This window comes from Canis lupus, chromosome 2 (assembly GCF_011100685.1).
Source record: "Canis lupus familiaris isolate Mischka breed German Shepherd chromosome 2, alternate assembly UU_Cfam_GSD_1.0, whole genome shotgun sequence".
Lineage (NCBI taxonomy): Eukaryota > Metazoa > Chordata > Mammalia > Carnivora > Canidae > Canis > Canis lupus.
In genome coordinates this window covers 71,670,405-71,697,862 of record NC_049223.1, presented here as the reverse complement: position 1 = coordinate 71,697,862, position 27,458 = coordinate 71,670,405, and the positions used below count along the sequence as shown (strand labels likewise).

At 43.4% G+C, this 27,458-nt stretch overlaps 1 long non-coding RNA gene across 1 annotated transcript in view; it reads left to right on the top strand.

Annotated features, from left to right (window-relative positions):
- LOC111093279 overlaps positions 1-24,579 on the top strand; it is a 34,352-nt gene extending 9,773 nt beyond the window's left edge. Inside the window, exons 2-4 of the long non-coding RNA XR_005355922.1 lie at positions 16,925-17,037; positions 22,640-22,808; positions 23,604-24,579. This is a non-coding gene — a long non-coding RNA (uncharacterized LOC111093279). The remainder of the gene's footprint in view (positions 1-16,924; positions 17,038-22,639; positions 22,809-23,603) is intronic.
- Positions 24,580-27,458: the final 2,879 nt, after the last annotated feature.

Here is a 27,458-nt window from a genome sequence, read left to right as displayed (position 1 = left end):
AGCAGGCTCCATGCACCGGAAGCCCGACGTGGGATTCGATCCCGGGTCTCCAGGATCACGCCCTGGGCCAAAGGCAGGTGCTAAACCGCTGCGCCACCCAGGGATCCCCTAGAAGTATGTTCTTAAGATCAGTAATCCCCCAGCTGGCCTCCTGATGCGTACTCTCTCCTTCAGATTTTCCCACAGTTTTCTAAACATCTAGTTTCCTAATATAATTGCTTTCTGCCTTAAGCACCTAGAATGATTTCTTTCCTGTGTGGAAACCTGAGAAGGTATAACATTAAAATTGAAAATACTTGGTTCCCACTACGTCTCCCTTCTAGGTGGCTACCTACATGGCTACATTAGATGGCTACATTAGAGTCACTCCCTGGATATCTGAGCATCTGATGCCCTTGCCTTTAATGCCTCCCAGACAGTATGGAGTCCCAGACAGTTCTACAGCTTTAGGGTCTGGGTGAACAGGACCTGTCCCAGGAATCATTGGAAGCTTAGAAAGTCCAATTGCGGGATCCCTGGGTGGCTCAGCGGTTTGGCGCCTGCCTTTGGCCCAGGCCTGATCCTGGAGACCCCGGATCAAGTCCCACATTGGGCTCCCTGCATGGAGCCTGCTTCTCCCTCTGCCTGTGTCTCTGCCTCTCTCTCTCTCTGTTTTTCATGAATAAATAAAAAAAGAAAGAAAGAAAGAAAGAAAGAAAGAAAGAAAGAAAGAAAGAAAGAAAGAAAGTGCAGTTGCTGCAGTGGGGGATCCAGGGACACCATCTCAGCAGGAACCCTAAAGAGGCAGGGTTCTTCCTCTGCTGGTCCCTTCACTGCTCCCACGGCAGTGTGCTTCCCAGCTATAAAATGGGAATAAGAATACTTTTCCTAATTCAAGGAGCTTTGTAAACTATACTACCACATAAAAATAAGATGCTACATATTATCTGAACCAGTGGTTCTTCAAGTATGGAAGTCTCCAACACACTATCAGGGAGTGAAGTGAAATAAAAAAATTACTTAAGATAATACCAACTTGGGGTACCTGGGTGGCTTAGTTGGTTAAGCATCTGCCTTCTGCCCAAGTCATGATCCTGGAGTCCTGGGATGGAGCCCCATGTCGAGCTCCCTGCTCAGCTGGGAGTCTGCTTCTCCCTCTCCCTCTGCCACTCCCCCTGCTTGTGCTCACCTGCTGTCTCTCTTTGTCAAATAAATACATAAAATCTTTTTAAAAATTATAATACTCAGTATTTTACTTTTTCACTCTTATTCTCCCAAGAGTATGGTAGAGGTTTCCAGAGGCTATGTGATGATGTTATTCCTCTGATAGCTAAGGAATATGTATTCAAAGATGTACTTTACTTTTAAGATTTATGTTTTAATTGGGAAAGGAGCAAATATTCATAGCTATAACCCATTTAAACAAAAGCTCTTTGGGGTTCAAAATCATTTTTAGGAGTATTAAGGGATCCAAGATCAAGACATTTGAAGGACGCCTGGGTGGCTCAGCGGTTGAGCGTCTGCCTTTGGCTCAGGGCATGATCCCGGAGTCCCAGGATCAAGTCCCATATCAGGCTTTCTGCATGGAGCCTGCTTCTCCCTCTGCCTGTGTCTCTGCCTCTCTTTCTCTGTATCTCTCATGAATAAATAAACAAAATCTTGAAAAAAAAAAGACATTTGAGAGCTGCTGACTTAGACCATTGTAAATTCCCATTTTTGTACTCTCTACATGGCCCCCACTTTAACATCTTCTGGATGCCTGCTTCCCACTCATGGTCATATCCCTGCCATGTCCAAAAATCTTCTACCAGGATGCCTTTCTATTTTGATTAACACACTTAAGATAGTATCTTCTTGCACAGATGTCCAATAGCAGCTGTCTTGGCACAGCCTTGAATCTCCACATAACTGAGTGGGGAACAAGAGACCCACAAACCAGCTCCTTCCCTTACTGGTACTGGGTCATCCTGGCCAGTTGCCGTGACCAAGCTGAGTCATCCCCACCCCTTATCTCTGTCCAATTCCAGCCTCCCCCATCCCTTATTGCAGTTTAGAGGTAGGTCAGGCTGAAGCCTCCTGGAAGCTTCCTGCCAACCAGATAATAGATTAATATTTGCTTTTAATTATGGCTATATCCTCCCCAAGAATGCTGTTATCTATGTATTTATACTCTGTTAGATTTAAAATTAAGACATAAACAGTTAGCAATGGATAATTCTTGTGACCAAGGATGAAGGAGAGTATTCACTTCTATGTTATACATAACAGGCAAGTTTGCTGGGGTTTTTTTGTTTTTGTTTCTTTTTTTCCTATCATGAGAATGTGTAGAGATTAAGGACACAATGTCTTTGGGGACATTGTGTCTGTTCTCCCAGAGTTTGCTGGCTCTCCCACTAATAATTGTGTGACACTACACAGGTCAAATAACCTCTTAGTACCTCATATTTATCATCTGTAAAATGGAGATTTTAAAAAGCACTTATTGGAGAAGTAGGAAGAGGAAGGAAAAAGTCTTTATCTCATAGAGTTGTATGAGAATTAAAAATATGTAAAATGTGAGATGCCTGAATGGCTCAGTGGTTGAGTATCTGCCTGTGGCTCAGGGTGTGATCCTGGGGTCCTGAGATGGAGTCCTGCATCGGGTTCCCTGAGGGAGCCTACTTCTCCCTCTGTGTTTCTCATGAATAAATAAATAAGATCTTTTTAAAAATATGTAAAATGCTTGGAATTATACAGATACATACCTATATAAATGATTAAAAATCGAGAAGAATGGAGATGTAGAATCTATGCTGTGAAGCTTTCATGAATTTAGAAATATAGAAAAAGATTATAACGGGTCCTAAAGTCTTGATCTTTTTTCCCCAAGATTTTATTTATTTAATTGACAGAGAGCACGTGCACAAGCAGGGAGAGTGGCAGGCAGAGGGGCAAGCAGGCTCCTCACTGAGCAGGGAAGCAGGCTCCTCACTGAGCAGGGAGCAGGACTCAATCCCAGGACCCTGGAATCATGACCCTAGCCGAAGGCAGATGCTTAACTGACTGAATCATCCAGATGCCCCAAGTTCTGATCTTTATAAGGAAACTTGAGAAGGTGACAAGCCATTAACCCAAGTGCTTTGGAGAATGTCAAGCACTGGATGGTCCATTCTCCTTTGTTTAGAAGATGAGAAGAAGGGTGCCTGGGTAGCACAGTTGGTTAAGCATCCGACTCTTCGTTTTGGCTCAGATCAATCTCAGGGTCATGGGATTGAGCCTACTGTGGGCTCCATGCTGAGCATGGAGATTGTTTGGGATTTTATGTCTCCCTCACCCCTTGCTCATGCTCTCTCTCTCTCTCTCTCTCTCTCTCCACTAAGAAAAGAATAAAGAAAACAGTGGTTATTCACTTAAAGCTGTAACTATGTTTGTTATAAAAGGTTAATTTTTCTCCAGTTTAGTGATAAATTTTTTAAAATTCTTTTAATCAATTTATTTATTTATTTATTTGAGAGAGAGGGAGAGAGTGCGCACAGGGAGGAGCAAAGGAGGAGGGAGAGAATCTCAAGCAGACTCCATGGTGAGCAGGGAGCTCGATCCCACAACCCTAAGATATTATCTGAGCGGAAACCAAGAGTCAGATGCTCAAAAGACTGAGCCACCCAGGCTCTCCCTAGTTTACTGATAAATTAAGCCACTGATTATGTCTTTGCTGACCAGTATAAGAAGTCTAATTAACTTGACCAGTATAAAAGTCTGGGCAGGGGCATCTGGGTGGTTCAGTCAGTTAACCATCCAACTCTTGGTTTCCACTTAGGTCATGATTTCACATTCAAGAAGTTGAGCTCCTTGCTCAGCAAAGAGTCTGCTTAAGATTCTCTCTCCCTCTCCTACCCTTTCCCCCGCCCGCCACCCCCTGCCATGCATGCACACTCTCTCTGTTTCTAAAATAAATAAATAAAATCTTAAAAAAATTTCTGGACAGATTCTTTAAAATTTAGTAATACATCAAAATATATTCCTTCATGTGAAAAGAGTTATAAAAAATAAATATAAGACTCTAGTAGATTAACTTTTGTATATATGCTGTCAAGGAAACACACTGGCAGATTAATTTTAAAAAGCAATTCAGAGGGGCATCTGAGTGGCTCAGTCAGTTAAGCATCCAGCTCTTGGTTTCGGCTCAGGTCATGATCTCAGGGTCATGAGATTGAACTCTGCCTCAGGCTCCTCACTCAGTGCATAGTCAGCTGGAGGGTCTCTCTCCCTCTTCTTCCTCTGTCCCACCCCACACACTTTTCCGTGCTCTCTGTCTCTCTAAAAAAGAAGTGAAAAATAAAAAGCAACATAGAGAATACAATTCTGATACATGCCACAACATGGATGAACCTCGAAATATCATACTAGGTGAAATAAGCCAAACACAGAAGGACAAATATTATCTAATTCCACTTGATGAGTTACCTAGAACAGGCAAATTCATAGAGACCAGAAGTAAAATAGAGGTTACTAGAAGTTGGAGGAAGAGGAAATAGGGTATAACTGTTTATTAGTACAGAGTTTCAGTTTGGGATGATGAAAAACTTCTGAAAATAGTAGTGATGGTTGTAAAGCACTGCCAGTGTACTTAATGCCAGTGACTTGTACACTTACAAATGGCTAAAACAGGGTGGCCTGGGTGGCTCAACTGGCTAAGCAGCTGACTCTTAATCTAGCCTAGGTCTTGATCTCAGGGCTGTGAGTTCAAGCCCTGCATACCAAGTATGGAGCCTACCTTAAAAAAATTAATAAATAAAGTTAAAAAAGAAAAAAAGGCTAAAGTGGCGAATTTTATGTTACATATATTTTACTACACACAAAAAAATACATGCCAAAAAAAAAAAAAAGCCATGCAAAGGAAACAATGTGAAATTTTTTTGCAGGACAACTAGTCTGGATTCTTCAAATCATCGATGTCATGAAAAATCCAGAAATGGAGTGGAATTGCTCCAGATTAAAAGAAAATAAAGAGAGTGCCTACGTGGCTCAGTAGGTTAAGCTTACTCTTGGTTTCAGCTCATGTCATGACCTCAGTGTCTCTCTCTCTCTCTCTCTCTCTCTCTCAAATAAGTAAATAAATCTTTTTAAGAAAAAGAATAAAGAGACTCAACAACCAAGTGCAATGAGTGAACTTTGATCTTTGATTTGAAAAAAAAATTTTTTTTAAACAAGTCTTTTTTTTTTATTTATGATAGTCACACAGAGAGAGAGAGAGAGAGTCAGAAACATAGGCAGAGGGAGAAGCAGGCTTTATGCACTGGGAGCCCGACGTGGGATTCGATCCCGGGTCTCCAGGATCGCGCCCTGGGCCAAAGGCAGGCGTCAAACCGCTGCGCCACCCAGGGATCCCCTGAAAAAAAAATTAAATACATTCTTGGGAGGTGGGCGGGGGGATGGGGTGACTGGGTGACAGGCACTGAGGGGGGCACTGGACAGGATGAGCATTGGGTGTTAATGCTATATGTTGGCAAATCGAACCCCAATAAAAATATACAAAAAAATAAAATACATTCTTATATCAATTGAGGAAATCTGAACATGAACTTTCTGTAAGATATTATAGAATATTTATTATCTTTTTAGGTATGGTTAATGGTATTGCATTTATGTAGGAGAGTGGAGTTATCCTCAGGAAATATATGAAGTATTTAAAGGGTAATGTCTGCAGCTGTCAAAGAGTTCACCAAATTTAAAAATACAAGGGCGCCTGGGTGGCTCAGTCTGTTAAGCATCTGCCTTTGGCTCAGGTCATGATCAAGAAGTCCTGAGATGGAGCCCTGCATCAGGCTCCCTGCTCAACAGACAGGCTGCTTCTCCCTCTCCCTCTGGCGCTCCCCCTGCTTGTGCTCTCTCTCTCTCTCTCTCTTTTTCTTTCTCTCTCTCTGTCGAATAAATAAATCTTTTTAAAAAATTTTAATGCAGAACAAAATTAAAGCAAATGTAGCAAGATGTTAGCATTGTGGAATTTAGATGGACATATAAGTGTTTCTTGTTTTATTCTTTCAGCAATTCTGCATATTTGAAAACACTTGAAAAATTCTGAATCTTGATATTTAAAGACAGAGAGAACAGTATTTGTAGAGGACACCTCCTATTTGTGTTCATCCAGTGTACACACCCCTCTTCTGGTAACAGAACTTCCACTTACCTTCTGAGCATTCTCTCTCCCATTGTATGCTCACTTATTATGAATCTCAATCAAGGTGCCCTCTCCTTCCCTGAGAAAGGGGATAGGGTATGCAACACAACTCAGGTCAGTCAAACAGTCTCTTGGGAGAATTTAATCTTGGGTAGATCAGCACAAGGCACACCCGATAGTTCCTGGAGAAACTGCCCATCATTTCCACTACCTAGATCCCTAGAGCTACCCTGTATGCTTTTGCTGAGGCTTGACTGATAGCCTTTTCTTCAGTGTATTCTATATTTTCCCAATAACATATTTTGTTGTTGTTGTTGTTGTTATTAAGACCAGAATTAGTCACTGATGTCTTTAACCAATGAACCATAGCTGATCCAGTGTTTGGTCTGTAAGAGGCATATGGGGTGCCTGGTTCATTCAGTTGGTAAAGTAGGCGACTCTTGATCTCCAGGTTGTGAGTTCGAGCCTCACGTTGGGTGGAGAAACTACTTAAAAATTTAAAAAAAAAAAAAATTTTTTTTAAAGAAGAGTGGCACAGGGATAATTTCTAGCATGAAAAATCTCTTGCTTTTATATAACAGTTAAAATCTTAGAGGCAGGCAGCCTGGGTGGCTCAGTGGTTTAGCGCCACCTTCAGCCCAGGGCATGATCTTGGAGACCCAGGATGGAGTCCCATGTCGGGCTCCCTGCGGGGAGCCTGCTTCTTCTCCCTCTGCCTGTGTCTCTGCCTCTCTCTGTCTCCCTCATGAATAAATAAATAAAATCTTTTTTAAAAAAAATCTTACAGGCAAGAGATAAATCACAATTGTGAAATGAGCTGTGAACCCTAAAACCGATAAAAAGCTTTCAGAGTGTAAACAAAGGAAAAAAAGAAAAACGCATTAAATTTATTCCTTCATTGAACTGCAGTCTCATCTATCAAAGTAGGCAATGAGAGTGGAAGTAAATGGAACATAGAGAAAGGGGGCAGCCCGGTGGCTCAGCGGTTTAACACCACCTTCAGCCCAAGGCTTGATCCTGGAGACCTGGGATCAAGTCCCACGTCAGGCTCCCTGAATGGAGCCTGCTTCTCCCTCTGTCTCTGTCTCTGCCTCTCTCTCTCTTCCTCTCTGTGTATTCTCATAAATAAATAAAATTAAAAAAAAAAAAAAAAGCCTCACTGCTCCACCGAGGATGGGCTCTCACAGCAATATGGCCACCATGTACCAAGAGCTCAGGGTCACACAGGTGCTAGGGTTAGTCCTTCGTATCCATCATCTCACTGAATTCTCCCAATGGCACAATTATCATTTATTATTCAACTACATATACTCTGATTATCCCCCCTTTACAGAAAATTGAGTGAAGCCTAAGGTTGCTAAGTCACTAAGCCAAAGTCCCAGAAGGAGGAGGGGCAGGATCCCAATATAGGCAAGTGGCTCCAGTGCTCTGGGCAACAGACCCTGGAGGGCCAGCAAGCTCCAGCTTCCTGGTCCAGCCTCATGGCAGCATCCCTGGGGCCTAGGCCCCTACCAAGTTCCCGAGCCAATGTGGAGAGAAATCAGTGGATATTAACAGAGACTCTGCTGCTCTCCGCTCACTCTGGTCCCAAGAGCTTCTTCCACAGTGTTCAACTGCTGGCTTCCTGAGTCACCTCTCCTGCCCGAGAGAGCAGAAAAACCAGGTGGGGAGCCCTAGCCATCCCGATGCCACACCCTCTCAAGGTACTTGCTAACATTTTGCAGTGTTAACTCCATTCACAGGAACTAGATTTCTCCCACTCCTACTCTCCTGGAATTAGTAAAGCCTAATGATTAAAAGCAATAGCTTTGGAGGCAGACACACCAAGGCTCAAGTCCCTGCATCACTTCTGCCTCCCTGTATTAAGTTTCTTCATCCTCAACCTCCCAACCTAAAGTAGGAATGCTAACCTTACCTTCTTAGTAGAGTTGTTGTGAGATTAAGATGCTTTCTGGTCTTTTGTAAGCACTCGGTAAATAGTGTTTGTTATTTTCATGGTTTCCATTTTTATTGCCATGCTATAATCTGTCATTTGGGGCTTAGATCTCCTGCCTTCTTTTGTCATATTTTTTTCTCCCTAGTAGTGAATCCCAACCTTTGAGGGCTCCCAGGGCATGGATGGGTCTTCTTCGTTTTGATGTATCTTCCAGAAACAAGACTTTAGCCTACCTGAAGTCTTCATTTATAAAAGTTATTTCCAGGTGGAAGTTTGCCGCAATGCCCACCAATTTTCATCTAGAACTTCAATGTAGGTGATATGCCCCCTGAGAGAACCAATAAAGGATGGGGCATCCTGAGGTGGGGCTAGGGCATGGGCTCTCAAGTCAGCTGCACCTGGACCTGCATACTCCCTCCCTCTCATCTCTGAACTTCAGTTTCTTTAGCTATAAAATGGGGAGTCTTGGGGCACCTGCATGGCTCAGTTGGTTAAGCATCTGCCTTCGGCTCAGGTCATGATCCCGGGGTCCTGGGATAGAGCCTGATATCAGGCTCCCTGCTCCACAGGGGGCCTGCTTTGCCCTCACCCTCTGCCTGCCATCCCCCTTGCTTCTGCTCTTTCTCCTTCTGTCAAATAAATAAATAAAATCTTTTTAAAATTAAAAATAATAAAATGGGGAGTCTTGCTTTTAACCTGAAGAGATGTAGTGAGGATTCCATGAGATAATGGCGGGAAAGCCCAGGTACCTGACGCAGAGTAGGCAGGGATAGTGCCCATTTCCTTCCCTCTGGGAAGCCATCACATTTTTGAAATACTGCCACCAGCATCCTAACAGAGAGGTCCCAGCCCTAGAGAAATAGCAAAGCTCCCCCTTTCCTGTTGCTCCTTCTACCTTCTTTCTCGTCCTTATTGTGTTTCTCCAAACCTTTGCCATTCTGAAGTTGGGGTGGGGCAGGGAAGAGAGTCTGTCCCTGGGGTTCAGCTCTGAAGTGGCCCTGCTCAGATGCCATTTGGTCAGGAGCCAGATTTGCTGCTTAGAAAAACACATCCGTTCTGAGCACCACTACTGAAGGGGAAAGCTCTGAGAAACGTCAAAAGCAGCAGTCAAGATGATTAAAGAGTTCAAGAATAGGACCTTCAGGTTAAGGAAGTGAAGGCAGGATGGGAAGGCTAGGCTGCTGAGAAACACTTTTCAAAGAAACAGAGCCTATATGTGTGTGTGTGTGTGTGTGTGTGTGTGTGTGTGTGTCTATGCTGTAGACTGGCAGTGGTGAGTACGGGGCAGTGAGAAGGTCTTGGTAGGTCCATTGAAACAGAGGCCAGAAGTCTCTTTAAGAAAAAGAATACGATGGGGATCCCTAGGTAGCTCAGAGGTTTGATGCCTGCCTTTGGCCCAGGGCGTGATCCTGGAGTCCTGGGATCGAGTCCCACGTCGGGCTCCCTGCATGGAGCCTGCTTCTCCCTCTGCCTGTGTCTCTGCCTCTCTCTCTCTCTCTCTCTCTCTCTGTCTATCATGAATAATAAATCTTTAAAAAAATAAAAGAAAGAAAAAGAATACAAAACTATCATTACAGAAGGGTGCTTCCTGGGCTTTGGAAGGGTTATGAGCAGGTGAGGTGCCCTGAAACATAAGCTCTGCTGATTCCACAGTATATTCACCTCATGAAACAAACTGGTGGTTACCAGGGGGGAGGTGGGTGAAGGGGCTGAGTGAAATAGGAAAAGGAGATTAAGAGCATACGTATCATGAGGAGCACTGAATAATGTATAGAATTGTATATTGTACACCTGAAACTAACATAACACTGTATGAACCATATTGGAATTAAAATTTTAAAAATTTGCATCTAATCAAGGATGTGACAAGTGAGCTGGCAACAGGTCTGGGAAATGAACATACAACTAACTCCATTATCCTGCAGACTTTGGCTGGAAATGCCGTCTCTCCCTTCTTCCCCAAACTAATGCCTCCTTAGTCTACAAGTTGCAATGTAAGCCTACCCTCTTCTCCGACATCTTACCAGAGGCAGCCCTTCCTGCCAGCATGGAATGGTGTGCCACCCTCACGTGTACACCTCTCACATTGTGCTTGTTTGTACCACTCCCCTTGTGTATGAGTTATCTATTGCTGAGTAACACATTTCCCCAAAACGTACTGGTTTAAAGCAACACGCATTCATTATCTCACAGTTTCTGTGGATCACACAGTCCCGCATGGTTTAGCTGTCCTCAGTCACCTTCAGGCTCAACTAGAAAAGATCTGTTTCCTAGTCCATGTGACTGTTGGGATTCGGTTCCTCACAAGCTGCCAGACTGAAGCCTCAGTTCCTCAAGAGCTGCTGGCCAGATGCCTCCCTGGGTTCCTTGCCATGTAGGCCTCTCTGTCAAGCAAGCAAGGCAACTGGCTTCATCAGAGTGAGCAAATGAGAAAGCCAAGAGAGAGTGCCAGCAAGGTAGAAGTCACAGTCCTTCATAACCTAATCACAGAAGTGTCATTTATCGCTTTTATCACATTTCATTCACTAGAAGCAATTCCCTAGGTCCAGCCCATACCCCCAGGCAGGGAATTACACAAGGGCATGAATACCAGGAGGTGAGAATTGTTTGGAACCTTCTCAGAAACTGCCTACCACAATTGTCACTCCTTCTACTCCATATTGTCATTGCCTATTGTCCTGCCTGTCCCTGCCATTCCATCATGAGTTCCTTAAAGACAGGGACTACATTTTACTCACCAGTTAGTCCTCCTTGGTGCCTAGCACAGTCCTCTTGGGCTTTTTAACTGAATAGATGATGAATAAAAGAATGGCTGGTTACTTACGGTAGCAGAAAATGAATGGCTTTTGGTTCCTTTGGTAGGAACCAAAGACAAGCATATCATTTTACTTAAGAGAAGGTGCTATTTGGGGCACCTGGGTGGCTCAGTGACTGAGCATCTGCCTTTGGCTCAGGTCATGATCCCGGGGTCTTGGATCAAGTCCCCATGAGGCTCCCTGCAGGGAGCCTGCCTATGTCTCTGCCTGTCTGTGCTCTCATGAATAAGTAAAATCTTTAAAGAGAGTGAGAGAAAGAGAGAGGGTGCTACTTATTACCTTTTGACCCAGTCATTTAATTTCTAGGAAGTTAAACAATCAGGAATGCAATTACAAGGATATATTCAGAATTTTACAAATTAGTTGTGAGGATGTTCTATGGAATTGTTTATAAGGTCAAACCTCCCCCTCAAAAACAAAAAAACCAACCCATAAACTACCTGAATGTCCAGTGATAAAAAGTTGAGTAAATGAAAAAAAAAAAAAAAAGTTGAGTAAATGCATTATGCTACAGTCATACAATGGATATTCTGCAGTCTTTAAAATGAAAGGTGTTAAGCAATAGTGTGTATCAGGGAAGGATGCTTGTGACACTGCATATTATCTTAATATTGTACAGTATTGCACATTATTTATTGTACATCTGGAAAGCAGGTAGTTGCAAAGTAGTGTATGTATTCTATACCTTTACAAAGTAAATATGCACATAGAAAAAGTCTGGGAGGATTTAATCAGCTTCGAGTAGCCATGAAATTCTGAAGATAAACCAATTTTTTTTTAAGATAAACCAATTTTAAACTGCTTCAACAAACAAGTATTTTTGGTTTTGTAACAGACTATCTGGAGGCAGGCAGCCTCTGGCCTTGGTTCTCTCTGGCTCAGTATCACTGCAGTTCTTCTGGTATTCCCCTCATGCTTGCCCTGCCCCTGCAGTCAGAAGATTGCTGCCCCATTTCCAGGCAGCATACCCACATTCAAAGTAGGAAGAACAAGTAAGGGGAGGCTCCAGTGGTGGCTAACTCATTACTAGGAAAGCAAGAGCTTTCCCAGATGTCCTCCACTAGATTTCCCTAACACTCTCCTTGGTTGAGTCACATGAACAATCCTAGCTCAGGAGGCTGGGGACACTAGAAACCAAAATTTCATGATTAGCTTAGAAAATCATGATTTATCCCCTACTTACACTATCACTCAAACAAACTTGGAGGTAGATCTGTTAGGAAAGGAGAGTGAAATGATATTGGGTAAGCAACTAGCCTCCTTTAGACAGGACATGATCCTACCCTACTGGTCCCAGTCCCAGTCCCAGTCCCAGTCCCAGTCCCAGTCACCTCATTCCTAGTCTGCTCAGTTAATCACCTGCTATTCCCTGAAGGCATTGGAGCTTTCAACATATGAATATAAGATTCAGGGTTAGAAAATGTGAAAAAAAAAACCTGCTAGTTATCTTCCATTACCCATGATTTCCTTCTTGTAATAACAAAATAACCTTCATCTCAAGATATTGAGGGGCATATGGCTGCCCAGCTCTAGCCCGCTTTTCCCAAACCCCCTTGCAGCCAGCTGGGCGTGACCATGCGAGGACTCACCATTGGAAAGTAAATAGAATTGGTATGAACCTCATTTCTCCTACATCATTTCTTAAAAGGAAATTGTTAGGCATCTACTTATTTTCCCCCTCTCCCCCAAGTTGGGGCCGTTGGTATAGTTAGTGGTGGAGAACTTGCTTTAGCAATGTCCTAGGAAATGGCAGAGCAGTAAGAATAGAAGGAACGTGTGTTCCTAAATGTCTGCCTGGAGTGGAGCCACTTACTCATCTCTGGACTCACTCTGAGCCACTCATAGGCTTAAAGAAATAAAACAAGGGGCACCTGAGTGGCTCAGTTGGTTAAGTGTCTGCCTTTGGGTCAGGTCATGGTGCCCGGGATCCTGGGATCTAGCCCTGCATTGGACTCCTTGCTCAGCATGGAGCCTGCTTCTCCTTCTCCCTTTGCTCTTCCCCCCTGCGTGCTCTCTCTCCTCTCTCTCAAATAAAATAATAATAATAATAATAATAGTAATAATTAATAAATAAAATCTTAAAAAAAAGGGGGTGCCACCTTCAGCCCAGGGTGTGATCCTGGAGATCCCAGATCGAGTCCCTGGGTCTGGCTCCCTGCATGGGGCCTGCTTCTCACTCTGCCTGTGTCTCTGCCTCTCTCTCTGTGTGTCTCTCATGAATAAATAAATAAAATCTTAAAAAAAAGAGAAATAAAACAGCAACGACAACTATTAAACAAGAGATTTTTAAAAAGTATTCTGTATTTTTGAATCGCTTTATTAAAACAACTTATTCTACTTCCTAACTAATATAGAAAAACAAACTGCGTTATGCTAACAATTGTTGTTAATAGTTTAAAAGGGAGTTAGGGGACACCTGCGTTGGTCAGTGGTTGAACATCTGTCTTTGGCTCAGGGTGTGATCCCGGATGTGGGATCAAGTCCCACATCGGGCTCCCTGTGAGGAGCCTGCTTCTCCCTCTGCCTGTCTCTGCCTTCTCTCTGTGTCTTTCATGAATAAATAAATTTTTAAAAGTATCTTTAAAAAATAAAAGGGGGGTGGGAGGAAAGATGAGAAAAGAGAGGAGTCAAATAAATGTAGGCATAGGTGTTTTTATAAAGAAGTGGGAGAGACAACCAAACTATTAATAGGCAGGACATTGATTGAAGTTGGTCACAAGACCTGATGGGGGAGGTACCTGGGTGGCTCAGTGGTTGAGCGTCTGCCTTCCACTCAGGTCGTGATCCTGGGGTCCTGAGATTGAGTCCTGCATCAGGCTTCCCGCAAGGAGCCTGCTTCTCCTTCTGCTCCCTCCTTCTCCCTCTCCCTCTGTCTCTGACTCTCTCTCTCTCTCTCTGTCTCTCATGAATAAATAAATTTAAAAAGGAGGAGGAGGAAGAGGAGACCTGATGGGTCTACTTTGGTTTGGAATGGAGTTAACATGTTTTAGCTGAAGCTAAATACGAGGACCAAGGTGAGACTGAACCAGTGCAGCCTGTCTATGGGATGAAGGCCCATGGCTCAAAAAGGGTCTGTGAGCTATGAATTAGACGACAGGACCATTAATCAGGGTCTTAGGTTGCAAGCAATAGAGAGCAAGTCTGACTCTTTCAAATAAAACAAACCCCACAAGGAATTTATTGGAAGGACACTGAGGAGTTCAAAGAATCTAAGGAAGATCTCAACAGCCAAGTCCCAGGAAAGGACAAGATCCAGCAAAGCTCTAAGAATCCCACTAGCAGAAACTTCCAGTTCTCTAGAGCAAAATAATCTGGAGGGTTTATTAAAACACAGATTCCTGGGGCATCTGGTTGGCTCAGTTGGAAGAGGATGAAACTCTGGATCTTGGAGTTCTAAATTTGAGCCCCACGATGGGTGTAGAGATTACTTTTAAAAAAATCAATAAACTTAGAACAGAACAAACAAACAACAACAACAACAACAAAAACAGACTCCTGGGGCCTACCCTAGAATTTCTCATTCAGTAGGTGTGATATAGGGCCTGGGAATTTGTATTTCTAACAAGTTCCCAGATGCTGATGCTGTTGGTCCAAGGACCACAGAGGAGAACTATTGCTATATGGTAAACATATCACATGACTCAGCTCTGACTACCTTCCATCCTTGTATGTCTCCAACTTCAAGTTTCCAACTAGACTAGAGAAAGTCTAGTTGACTCAGAGTTGGGTCATGCCTGTGGTCAGAAAGGTAGAGTCCTGTGATGGTAGCCCTACAAGTATCACATGGGGTGGAGTGGAATAGAAGTTCCCCAAAGGAAAGAATAGTGAACACACAAAAATAGTTGTCCTCAAAGTGGCAATTGGCCAAGCTGAATGCACAACTCCATCTGGAGTGAGATCTGGGCAGCAACGTCTCCTCTTCGAGGCAGAAAGTTCCAGAAGAGAGAATAAAATGATAATGATAATAATAATAATAATAATAATAATAATGAGAGAAAATGGACTCCTGTGGACCATTATTTCTATTCAAATCTCATTCTATTTTCCTAACAAAGGAGATGCCTAAAAAATATAAAATAAAATAAAATAAAATAAAATAAAATAATAAAATAAAATAATAAAATAAAATAAAATAAAATAAAATAAAATAAAATAAAATAAAATAAATAAAAGGAGACTCCTGCCCCCAAGAGGCCAATGATCAATTCCACCAACTCCTTGATGACTGATTGGATCCTTGAGGTGGCTTTAGACTTCACAGTGAGGTGCATTTTGACCAATTACGCCACCACCCAAGTCAACAATCATCCTGCATACTGTAGCTTTTCTCAGACTCAGAGAGACTGACACTAAAGATAGTTCCTAAAAAGCCTAAGCATCCCATTTTTGCATTATATTTTGTAGGCTCACAATGAATTTTCTCCTTTTGGAAAACTTGGCAGAGGGAAAAAAAAGTCTGTTAACCTAAGTAACCAAGCCTATATAAGTCTAAATTGTCATCTATCAGATTTTCTTAAAATGAGGCCCACTTGAGCTTATAAACCAAGGTGATGATTTAACACAGCAACACGGAATGTGTTAAAAACACCACATTAAAATTTACACAGCACTCAATGGGATATACCATATTAATAGAATAAAGGACAAAAATATGATTGTCTCAATACAGGCTTATTTCATTTTATTGCTCTTCACTTAATGGCACTTCACAGATAAATTGAAGGTTTTGTGGCAACTCTGTGTCAAGCAAGTCTGTCGACGTCATTTTTCCAACAGCATTTGCTCGCTTCGTGTCTCTGTGTCACGTTTTGGTAATTCTCTCAGTATTTCAAACTTTGTCATTATTATTACATACATTATATGACACCAAAAGCTCAGATGATGGTTAACATCTATTAACAAAAAAGTATTTTTTTAATTGAGGGATGTACATTTTTTGAGACTTAATCCTATTGCACCCTTAGTAGGCTACAGCATAGGAGGAATATAACTTTTACATGCACTAGGAAACCCCAAAATTCACTTGACTCACTTTATTGTGATATTTGCTTTATTGCAGGGGTCTGGAACCAAAGGCACAATATCTCTGAGGTTCGCCTATAGATGCATAAAAAAGCATTTGACAAAATCCAACCTCTTTTCATGATAAAAACACTCAACAAAGTCAAGAGTAGAGGGGAACTCTTTCAGCCTAATAACGGGGCATCTATAGAAAACCTACAGCTAATATCACACTTAATAGTTGAAGACTGAATGTTTACCCTTAAGATCAGTGTAGAGTGGCTGCTAGGAGCTGGGGACAGAGAAATAGGAAGTGACTACTAATGGGTACAGACTTTCTTTTGAGGATGTTGAAAATGTTCTGAAATAAGACGGTAGCAAATGTTGCACAACCTTGTGAGTGAATATCCTCAAAACCACTGAGTTGTGTGCTTTAAAATGGTAAGTTTCGTGATATGTGAATTATATCTCAAACAAAATTGTTACTAAAAATGTATATTTACACAGGGGCAACTAGTTAAAGTATAGCTAGAAGGCGAAAAAACATTCCACAGTCCCTGGCAATTTGTTTGAGACAGGAGAATTATTTCTTGTAATATCCTCTTGAGCTTCCCCAAAACAGGAGGGAAAGAGATCCCAGCCTAAGAATTTAATTTTGTTAGGGGGAAGAAAAACCCTGTAATTTTCTAGTGTGTTTGGTCCTTTGTTTTGAAGGGCCCGGTAAGGGTCCTTTGTTTTGAAGCGTTCAGTGAATCAGTGTCAGCCTGGCCTTTAGCCTGGCGTCTGGTATGGAGAAGAAAATCCTTTGTGTAATGAAGTATGAGAAGTTCGGAGTACACAGGAGACTGGAATGGAGCTAGGGAGAGGCTGGAGGAGATGGGGGCCAGTGGATTCCTAAAGGGGGATACAGTCAGAAAGAAATTCCTCTTGGCAGGAATGGCCCATGAAATTTTAGGACAGTGATGTCTTCTAGATCATTTTAAGCTGGTGCCCATACTATGCTGAACTTGTCCTTCTGTTTCCCCCAAATCTCAGTGGAATCTGCAAAGTGCTAGTGATATTTGGATGAAGGGAGGAACCAGGAATGTGTCCAGAAGTGTCTGAGAGCGCCTGCAAGAAAAAACAGCACCAGAGGAGCAAGAGTAACTGTAAGAAATGCTATTTCTTGGGCTAGCCAAGAGGTGGTCACCCCACATCCATGTCATCCCTTGCCAACATCACAGAAATTAGGGAGAGACAGCTGGAGACCAACCTAAAGATGGCTTTGGGGGCACCTGGGTGGCTCAGTTGGTGGAGCATGTCACTCTTCTTTTTTTTTTTTTTTTTAAGATTTATTTACTTGTTTGAGAGATAGAAAGAGAACGTGAGAACATGAGCAGGGGGCAGAGAGAGAGAGAGAGAGAGAGAAGCAGATCCCCTGCTGAGTGGAGAGCCTGACTCTGGGCTTGATCGTGGGATTCTGAGATCATAACCTGAGCCCAAGTGAGACACTTAACTGACCACTCAGGTGCCCCAGGAACATGTCAGGCTTGATCTCGAGGTCGTGAGTTCAAGTCCCACGTTGGGGGTAGAGTTTACTTAAAGAACAAAAAAGGGATGAGGGTATCTGGGTGGCTCAGTCAGTGGAGAATCCGACTCTTGATTTTGGCTCAGGTCATGATGACAGGGTCCTGGGATCAAGCTTGCAATAGGGCTCCATGCTCAGCAGGGAGTCTACTTGAGATTCTCTCTCTCTCCTCTCTCTCTCTCTCCCTCCACACCTACTCCTTCATGCTCTCTCAAATAAATAATCTTAAAAGAAATAAAAGGAAGGCTACATGTTATAAAAAGTCAAACTCCAAAAAAAAAAAAAAAAGTCAAACTCCAAAAATAATTAACCAATAAGGATATATTTTTTTTTCATATAACAAGAAGTCCTAAATTGGATGGGTTCTGGGGTTGGTGAATTCAGCAGCTTAATGAAGTGATCAAAGGCCCACTGTTCTTTGACTCTTGCTGCTCTACTATCCACAGTTTGTTGGCTTGTCTTCAGGCCACCAGAGATCCAATTACCCTGTTTATATACTAAAGTGAGCCTATGTTTTCTTGATCAGAATTCTTTTGGCTACAAATGTCAAAAATCCAATCTAGGCCAATTTAAGGAAAATAGGAATCAAATAGGACTTCAGGCATGTCTGGAACCAAGAGGTCATCAAACTCTCTTTTATTTCATCTTTCACATTTATTTGATTCTGTTTGGCTTTGCTCTCAGGCAGCAGGATGACTGCTGGCATACCCAATCTTCAATGCCATATATCTCATGCTTTGTAGTGGGGGAACAGGGAGGGTGCCATGGGGAGGGAGAGAGAGAGAGGTTCTTTTCCTTCTGGTGTCCATATGACAAATTTTTTTAATATTTTATTTATTTATTCATGAGAGACACAGAGAGAGAGAGAGGCAGAGACACAAGCAGAGGGAGAAACAGGCTCTATGCAGGGAGCCCGATGTGGGACTCGATCCTGGGTCTCCAGGATCACACCCTGAGCTGAAGGCTGATGCTCAACCACTGAGCCACCCAGGCGTCCCCCATATGACAAATTTCATGAAGGGATCCTGACTGACTAAGTCACAGGCCCAACCCTGGACCAATCGCTGGCAACAAAAGAACATAGACCTTGGATTGACCAGCCTTGTGTCTTCCACCACTCCTGGGACTTGAGGTCAGGACCACCCAAACCACAAAGACTGAGCTGAATTTGGGGAAGGAAAAATGATTTCCCACGGGAAGACAGGCAGAGCAACAAAAATGTGTCTGGCACCTCCCTGAAGGCTGAGAACAAGAGGACACCAGGATTCCAATACAAACTGAGGCTAACAGTCACCTTCCAAGAAATCAGAAGGAAAGAGTGAAAGAAACTGGAATTTTGGGAGGGCCTACTATGTACTTTCCCAAGGTCACAGAGCTAGAACATGACAGAGCCTGGATTTAAATCTATGCCTTTTTAGTTCTAGGGGGACTAAGCACAGAGGAGACAAGATAAAGAGAGACTACACTATTGTGAAGAAAATATGTCCAGCAAACACCATAGCAAAGCACTTAGCCCAACCAGGGAAGCCTTTCTGGAGGAGGAAATGCTTGAACTGAGGTTTGAAGGACAATAGGTGTTTGTCAAAAGAGTAAAGGAGAGAAACAGGAAAAGAGGTTGTCTGAGTAGGCGGGGAGATCTCCAAAGGCCAGAGTTTCAACTTTGGAGAGTCACTGTCTCCGTGGGGTGGGAGCTTCCTTGTCCTGCCTCCTCTCAGCCCTACCCCATGCCATTGCGCCATGACAAGCCGTCATTTTTCTGAGACACACAGTTATTCCCATGGGGGTTTCCAGAAGCATTCTCACAGTGGTTGAAGCAGTGGCCTTCATTCTACTCTCTGTATGGCCAGCTACTCTCTGTATGACTATTGGCTATTCACTTCCCTCTTTGGATGGAATTATCCATACAATTAGAGTGGGCAAACGGACTGTGGTGATGGTTGTACATATCTATGACTACACTAGAAACCACCGAATTGTACACTTGAAATAGGTGAAATGTATGGTATGTGAATTACATCTCAATAAAGCTGTTTTAAAAAAAAAATTGTGGGCTAGGTGATAGGGCAAGTTGCAGAACTACTGCAGTCAAGGCTTTGCTACTTTGTAGCCAGGTGACCTTGGCACTTTGTTTTGCTTTATCTCTCTGAACCTCATTTTTTTGAACCTCATTTTCCTTGTTTTAGGAAGGGAATTATATCCTTGTCTCATTTAGGTAGTTAAGGAAAAGGTGCAGTAAGGTGTTGCAATGTTAGAATTCTGGCTCTATCACTACGGTCTCTCTGTGCCTCTACTACCCCCCCCTTTTTTTTTTAAGATTTTATTTATTTATTCACGAGAGACACAGAGAGAGAGAGAGAGAGAGAGAGGCAGAGACACAGGTAGAGGAAGAAGCAGGCTCCATGCAGGGAGCCGGATGTGGGACCCGATCCCGGGTCTCCAGGATCACACCTTGGGCTGAAGGCAGCGCTAAACCGCTGAGGCACCCGGGCTGCCCCTACCCCATCTGTATAATGAGAGTAAGAAGACCTAGTTCATAGCGTTGTTGGGAAGATTGACTTGACACCTATTCAGTTCTTAGAACTATGCCTGGCAAGTGGCTCAATAGTTAAATAAAAATGGTAGGTCATTTATTATATCCACTTCATAATCCTAGATTCTATTTGGGAGCTTCTCTAAGAGATTAAACTGCCCACCGAAGTCTCTATTGGATTCCCTGAGAACTGAGGATTCCCCTGCCTTCAAGGTAGTACACAATTTTGGGGGTGGTCAGCCAACCTGTGCTCTTCTTCTCTAAAATTGCCTTTTCCATATGAGTGGGCTTTGGCAGTTCCCAGCCATGACCAAATGGACAGGGGCAGACCCCACACCTGAGCTGGAACAGTCAACTTCTTTCTCCCAAAAATTTGGAAATTAGGACACTAGTATGTGTTTACCGGGTGGCGCTGGAGCTGAGACATTTTGTGCCATGGTAATGGAGATATGAAGAAGACAGGGAGGAGCCCAGAACAGAGCCATAAAGAAGAATACGAAACCCCTAGCCTCAGAGGGAAAAGGAGAGAGTAGTTCTACCTTGAACCCTGGTGCATTCCCACTTAGTCATTTAACAAATTTATTGAACATCTACTATGTTCTACGCCCAAGAATAAAGCAGTGAACAAGAAGGACAGATTCCTACCCTGAGGAATGGAAACCCACTGAAAAGTTCTGTGCAGGGAAACAACATAATCTTACTATATTTTTAAAAAATTGGGGCACCTGGGTGACTCAGTCAGTTGGGTGTCCGACACTTGGTTTCGGATCAGCTCATGATTTCATGAGTTGTGGGATCAGGCCCCATATTGGGATCCATGCTTGGCAGGTGGTCTAGTTGAATATTCTCTCTCTCTCTCTCTCCCTCTGCCCGCCCCCCATGCTCGCTCATGCTCTCTCTAGAGAGAGAACATGTGCAAAACCGTGTGAACATCAGAAGGGGCAGAGGGAGAGAGAGAATGTCAAGCAGACTTCATGCCCAGCACAGAGCCCTATATGGGGCTGGATCTCACAACCCTGAGATCATGACCTGAGCTGAAACCAAGAGTCAGATGCCCAATCAACTGAGCCACCCAGGTGCCCCCCAAAATAAATCTTTTTTTAAAAGATTTTATGTATTTATTCATGAGAGACACACAAAGAGACACAGAAACATAGACAGAGGGAGGCCTGCTGCGGTACTCGATGCCAGGACCCCAGGATCATGACCTGAGCCAAAGGCAGACACTCAACCACTGAGCCACCCAGGTGCCCCCCAAAAAATAAATCTTGAAAAAAATCATTTTGGCTGCTGTGTGAAGAATGAGTTGTAGGGGAACAAGTGGAAAATTGGAGAAAATGTCGCAATGGTCCAGGCAAGAGATGATGATGGCTCAGACTATGGCAGTGCAGAGGAGTGGTGACCAAGAGGGGATCTATTTTGAAGTTTCCAGTTCCTGGTTCTAGTTCCTCATGAGACCTGTCTACTTCCTGCCTGTGAGCTCATCCAGATTCCACACCCCCCCCTTTCCCTTCTCCAACGTGTTTATTATGCTTGGACTAGTGTGTACCACGGATTCTGTTATTAGGAATTGAACCATCCCTGACTAAGTCACCTTGGTTCTTCAGGCTAGTTTAATTCACCACTAGCCAGGACATGACCAGTTTCATTTTCCCTGCATTAAGGAAAGTGTTTTCTCCTATGAGTCACACATATAAGAATCAGCAAGTTTCCAAGGAAATGTTTTCTTCTGGAGAACTTTCAAAGGAAATAGTCAAAGAAGATTTATTTTGTGATATGGAAAAAATGCTTATGATGTATCCTATGCTGTCTCCTATTATATCTACAAGGTCAGATAAGGGGAACAGATAATAGTAACATTTGCTAACATGTTTGGCTATTATGTGCCAGCCTTTTTCAAAAGCTTTGTATATATTTTTTAAAGATTTATTTAGTTATTTGAGAGAGCACGCACGCATGTGTGCGCAGGGGGAGGGACAGGAGGAGAGCAAGAGGGAGAGCAGACTCCCCGCGGAGCATGGAGCCAGATACAGGACCCCATCTCATGACCGTGAGATCACAACCTAAGCTGAAATCAAGAGTTGGAGGCCAACCCACTGAGGCACCCAGGCATCCCAAAGCTTTGTGTATTTTAATTCATTAAAGCTTCAAGGCAACCCCTCTATGAGGTAGGCTATCATAGTTCTTATTTTACAATTCATTTCATTGCCCTATTTGACAACTGAGAAAACCGAGGCACAGAGAGGTTTAATAAGTGTCTAAGATGATGAAACCTAAGTGGTAGATCTGTGATTCAACCTGGGCATTCGAGCTTCATGCCCTCAGCCAGTGTTTCTCCACTATGAGTTCTGATGGCATTTTGGGTGGGATGATTCTTATGTACAGGACTGTCCACCTAACTCATTGTGGTTAATGTAGTTTCCCGGGCTTTACAGACATTAATTCAGTTAAATCCTTTCCCCATCCCTATGAGTTAGGTGTTACTACTTTCATCCCCATTTTACAGAAGAGGAAACTGAGGTTAAATAGCTTGTCTTGAGTTATCCAGCTCATGGAGGGGGTGGGCATGGCAGAGGGTGCCACTAGGGTTTAAACACAAGCAGTCTGGCTCTAGCTGTTGCTTTTAACCATTCTGTCCTCCTGCCTCATTAAGAGGTAAGAGAATAGATGAAGGAGTGGAGCACCCTGGCCAATTGCACCGTTAAGGAGAGTCCAGCAGGCCTTTCAGCGTGGGCTTAGGAGCTCAAGGGAGCTACTCCAGCTGGAAAGGTGAAGACTGGCAGGAACCAGTGACCATTTCTTCATGCGAGACTAACCAGCAGGTAAAGGGGAAGGGAGAAGTGGTCAGAAAAACTCTAATCTGCAAAGCATATAGGCCAGGAACTGGGGTTAATCCAGAAGTGGGAATCAGGAATCGACAGCAGAGCAAAGCCAAAGGAATGTCCAGAGCACTGGCCTGCTGGGGGGTGGGAGGGGGGTGCCTTATCTTCCCTGACTTGGGTTTTCCCCAGTTCCTCCTCCTGCAGCTCTTCCTTCCCGTAAAGGTATCACGTTGCCTGAGGCATCCTGGGCACTCGTTTCTCTGTAACTCTGCACTTTTATACTCAAGATACGCTCTGCAATTGGCACCAATTTGGGCAAAGCCACTAATAGCTGATGCCAAATCAAATCCGTGACTCTATAATTTGACTCCAAAAATAACTCAGCCAAAGCTGAAGGCTGAAGGCCTGGAGATACTGGTATCTGCCCTCCCAGACTTTCTACTTTTAAGCTGCAGAGTTATATTTTGTTTTTTTAAAGATTTTATTTATTTATTCATGAGAGACACAGAGAGGCAGAGACATAAGCAGAGGGAGAAGTAGGCTCCCTGCAGGGAGCCTGATGCAGGACTCGATCCCGGGACCCCAAGATCACGACCTGAGCCAAAGGCAGATGCTCAACCACTGACTGAGCCACCCAGGCACCCCAAGGTGCAGAGTTTAAAAGGTAAACTTGTGGAAAGCAGCAGTGGGACACTGCCCAGGACACCACCTCACTTTGAATTCAACTTCTGTAGTCCAGCTCTGGGACTGTAGCCCAGACCGGTAACTTTGTCTTCATTTTCTGCCTCATTTCAGACCTTTAAACTTGTGGAGGATTTGGACACAGACTCTCCTCTCTGATTCCTCTTATCCTGCCTACTTCGGAAGGAACACCCAATCCTGGGCCAGCAATTACCTGTTTGCCAGTGGGCGAAACCCACTCAAACCAGTGGGTTTCTCCAGAGGAATTTATTATGTGAACCCAGGGATCTTACAGAGCCCAAGGCAATAATTGCAGCCATGTAATAGGATGTAGAAATGGGGCCTTTCCCTGCCAGAGCATAGACATCATGTCCCAAAGTGAATGTGAAGTCATCTCCCAAGTAGAAGTTACAAAAGCAAAATGTAGAACCTGTTTTTCTACCTTTGGACGTCTGGGGCAGATCTGTGATATTAAAATGTGGGCAGAATGTAGAAAGAGGAGGGGTTTGATGAAGACATATCTTAGGAGAGAACTTTGTCTGCCCTGTTTTCCCACCATCTCACCCCTGCCCCTAGAATGACACGGCAGAGAGGGAGAGAGGCATAGAACACATCATTTCAAGCCCAGGAAGGCAGTTCTTCAATGACAGGGGAGCCTCTCCACACTGAGGCCCGAGGCTGACTTCTCCCTAATCAATCCTGAAGATAAGAGATGGCTCACCAACTACTTTGACAACTTTTATCAAGAGCTTTATATGTTAGGCAGCCCGGGTGCGTCAGCGGTTTAGCGCCACCTACGGCCCAGGGCGTGATCCTGGAGACCCCGGATCAAATCCCGAATCCCGGGATGGAGCCTGCTTTCCCCTCTGCCTCTCTCTCTCTCTCTCTCTCTCTCTCTATCTATCTCTCCTGGATAAATAAATAAAATCTTTAAAAAAAGAAAAAGAACTTCATATGCTAGATACGATTCTATGTATTAACGCATTTAATCCTCCCCATAAGCCTGCATAGTAAATGCTATATATTTCAATATATATATTGACTCTTTCTTTCACCTACATGTTGTAAATATTTTCCCACAATAAATATTCTTTCTCACATCAATAAATATTCACACGGAGTTGATGGCTGCAATCTTCCTTTGCAAAAAAGCATCATAGTTTAGCACATGGACTCTGGAGTCAGATCACCTGGTTCAAATCCAGTCTCTACCAATCATATATGGTTCAGGACCATTTTTATAAAGGAAATGAGTACTTGTAAGCTGAGGTTGGAAACCTGCATGACCCCCTCCCCATCTCCAGCCCTTTGGGGTCACCTTTTACTCCGCTTCTATTTCTCAAACACTGAGCATCTTCCAGAAACTGGAGATGCATCAATGAATGAAATAGATGTATTCTTTGCTTTCAGAGTTTATATTCTAGGAAGGGAGACACACATTAACCAATAAAAATGCCAAAAAAGTCATGCAAAATAATACAAATGGATAAATTCAATATAGAAAAAAAGCAAGGGGCTGCTGAGATGGGGAAAACTGTCTTTCTTGGGAAGTTACATAAAACTGGCTTAAACTCCCAGAGCTTGAGAGTGGGATATTCAGAGCCCCTCCCTGCACGTCTAAAGATACACGTGACTGGGGGTGGAGGACAGTGAACTTTCAGCTTCCGGTTTCCCCGGCTCTAGTTCCCTTCTCTTGCATTCTTAACTCCCCGCCTTTCTATAGGTTCCTGGGATGAACTAGCAGGACCCTGAAAACCACGATACTGCTTGGGGTCTTGGTTTACTTCCTCCTCTGCCCAAAATATGTTGTTTGTTTAGAGAGAGGGAGAGAGCAAGCACGTGCAGGGGTTGGAGGTGGGAGTGGGTTAGAAGGAGAGAGAGTATTTTAAGGAGGCTCCATGCTCAGGGTAGAGCAAGCCACAAGTCTCAATCTCTGACCCTGACATTAGGACCTGAGCCAAAATCAAGAGTCTGGCACTCAGATGACTGAGTTACCCAGGCACACCCCTCACTTGGGATATGGTTTTTTACCAACTGAGTTCTTATAGGTCTTGGCAGGCCCGTGAAGCAGCTCCCTTTCAAATGTAGGGCCCTTTGGAGATTACCTCATCCCACCACTCCTCCATCATCAGATGGAGAAACTGAGCTGGTCACCTTCGATACTTTTGTAGAGAAATTTAAGTTTCTCCTGAATCAGAAAATTATTATGATAAAATGCACATTCAAAGGGACATAGAAATTAATCTGAAGTTTCATCAAAAACTATCAAATCATCATCATCATTTGGGGCATTTCCACATTCCAGATCGAGAATCAAAGCTGAGGGAACTGAACAAGATGCATAGAAATGGATGTTTCAGAAAAGAGAAGTAACGGCAGTCGACAGGAAGAACAACATCCTCAATTTTCAAGATACTTACCGAGTGTGCATATGTTTTTTTTTTTTTCCTAAGTTCCCTCTTCAAAGAAAAAGTATTCCTCCTCAGTTCAAATAAACTTTTACTTATTGGCACACCCTGTTTGCCTTTGCTGTTAAAGAGACAAAAACCAAGCAAATTGTGAGAATCCTTATATAAAATTTTAAAAATTATAAGGGTCAGTGCTGGCAAAGACATAACAAAACCGGTATTTACACAATTTGCTGATGACATTGTAACTGGAATAACCCCCTTTTGAAAGCAATTTGGCAATATATTTTAGGAGACAAAAAGTTCTCCTGGAAGAACACAGGCAACACCCTTTTTGAACTCAGCCACGGTAACTTCTTGCAAGATACATCCACGAAGGCAAAAGAAACAAAAGCAAAAATGAACTATTGGGACTTCATCAAGATAAGAAGCTTTTGCACAGCAAAGGATACAGTCAACAAAACTAAAAGACAACCTACAGAATGGGAGAGGATATTTGCAAATGATGTATCAGATAAAGGGCTAGTTTCCAAGATCTATAAAGAACTTATTGGGGATCCCTGGGTGACGCAGCTGTTTAGCGCCTGCCTTTGGCCCAGGGCGCGATCCTGGAGACCCTGGATCGAGTCCCACGTCGGGCTCCCGTTGCATGGAGCCTGCTTCTCCCTCTGCCTGTGTCTCTGCCTCTCTCTCTCTCTGTGTGTGACTATCATAAATAAATAAGAATTAAAAAAAAAAGAACTTATTAAACTCAACAGCAAAGAAACAAACAATCCAATCATGAAATGGGCAAAAGACATGAAGAGAAATCTCACAGAGGAAGACATAGACATGGCCAACATGCACATGAGAAAATGCTCTGCATCACTTGCCATCAGGGAAATACAAATCAAGACCACAATGAGATACCACCTCACACCAGTGAGAATGGGGAAAATTAACAAGGCAGGAAACCACAAATGTTGGAGAGGATGCGGAGGAAAGGGAACCCTCTTGCACTGTTGGTGGGAATGTGAACTGGTGCAGCCACTCTGGAAAACTGTGTGGAGGTTCCTCAGAGAGTTAAAAATAGATCTGCCCTACGACCCAGCAATTGCACTGCTGGGGATTTACCCCAAAGATACAGATGCAGTGAAATGCTGGGACACCTGCCCCCTGATGTTTCTAGCAGCAATGTCCACAATAGCCAAACTGTGGAAGGAGCCTCGGTGTCCATCGAAAGATGAATGGATAAAGAAGATGTGGTTTATGTATACAATGGAATATTCCTCAGCCATTAGAAATGACAAATACCCACCACTTGCTTCGACATGGATGGAACTGGAGGGTATTATGCTGAGTGAAATAAGTCAATCGGAGAAGGACAAACATTATATGGTCTCATTCATTTGGGGAATATAAATAATAGTGAAAGGGAATATAAGGGAAGGGAGAAGAAATGTGTGGGAAATATCAGAAAGGGAGACAGAACATAAAGACTCTTAACTCTGGGAAACGAACTAGGGGTGGTGGAAGGGGAGGAGGGCTGGGGGTGGGGGTGAATGGGTGACGGGCACTGAGG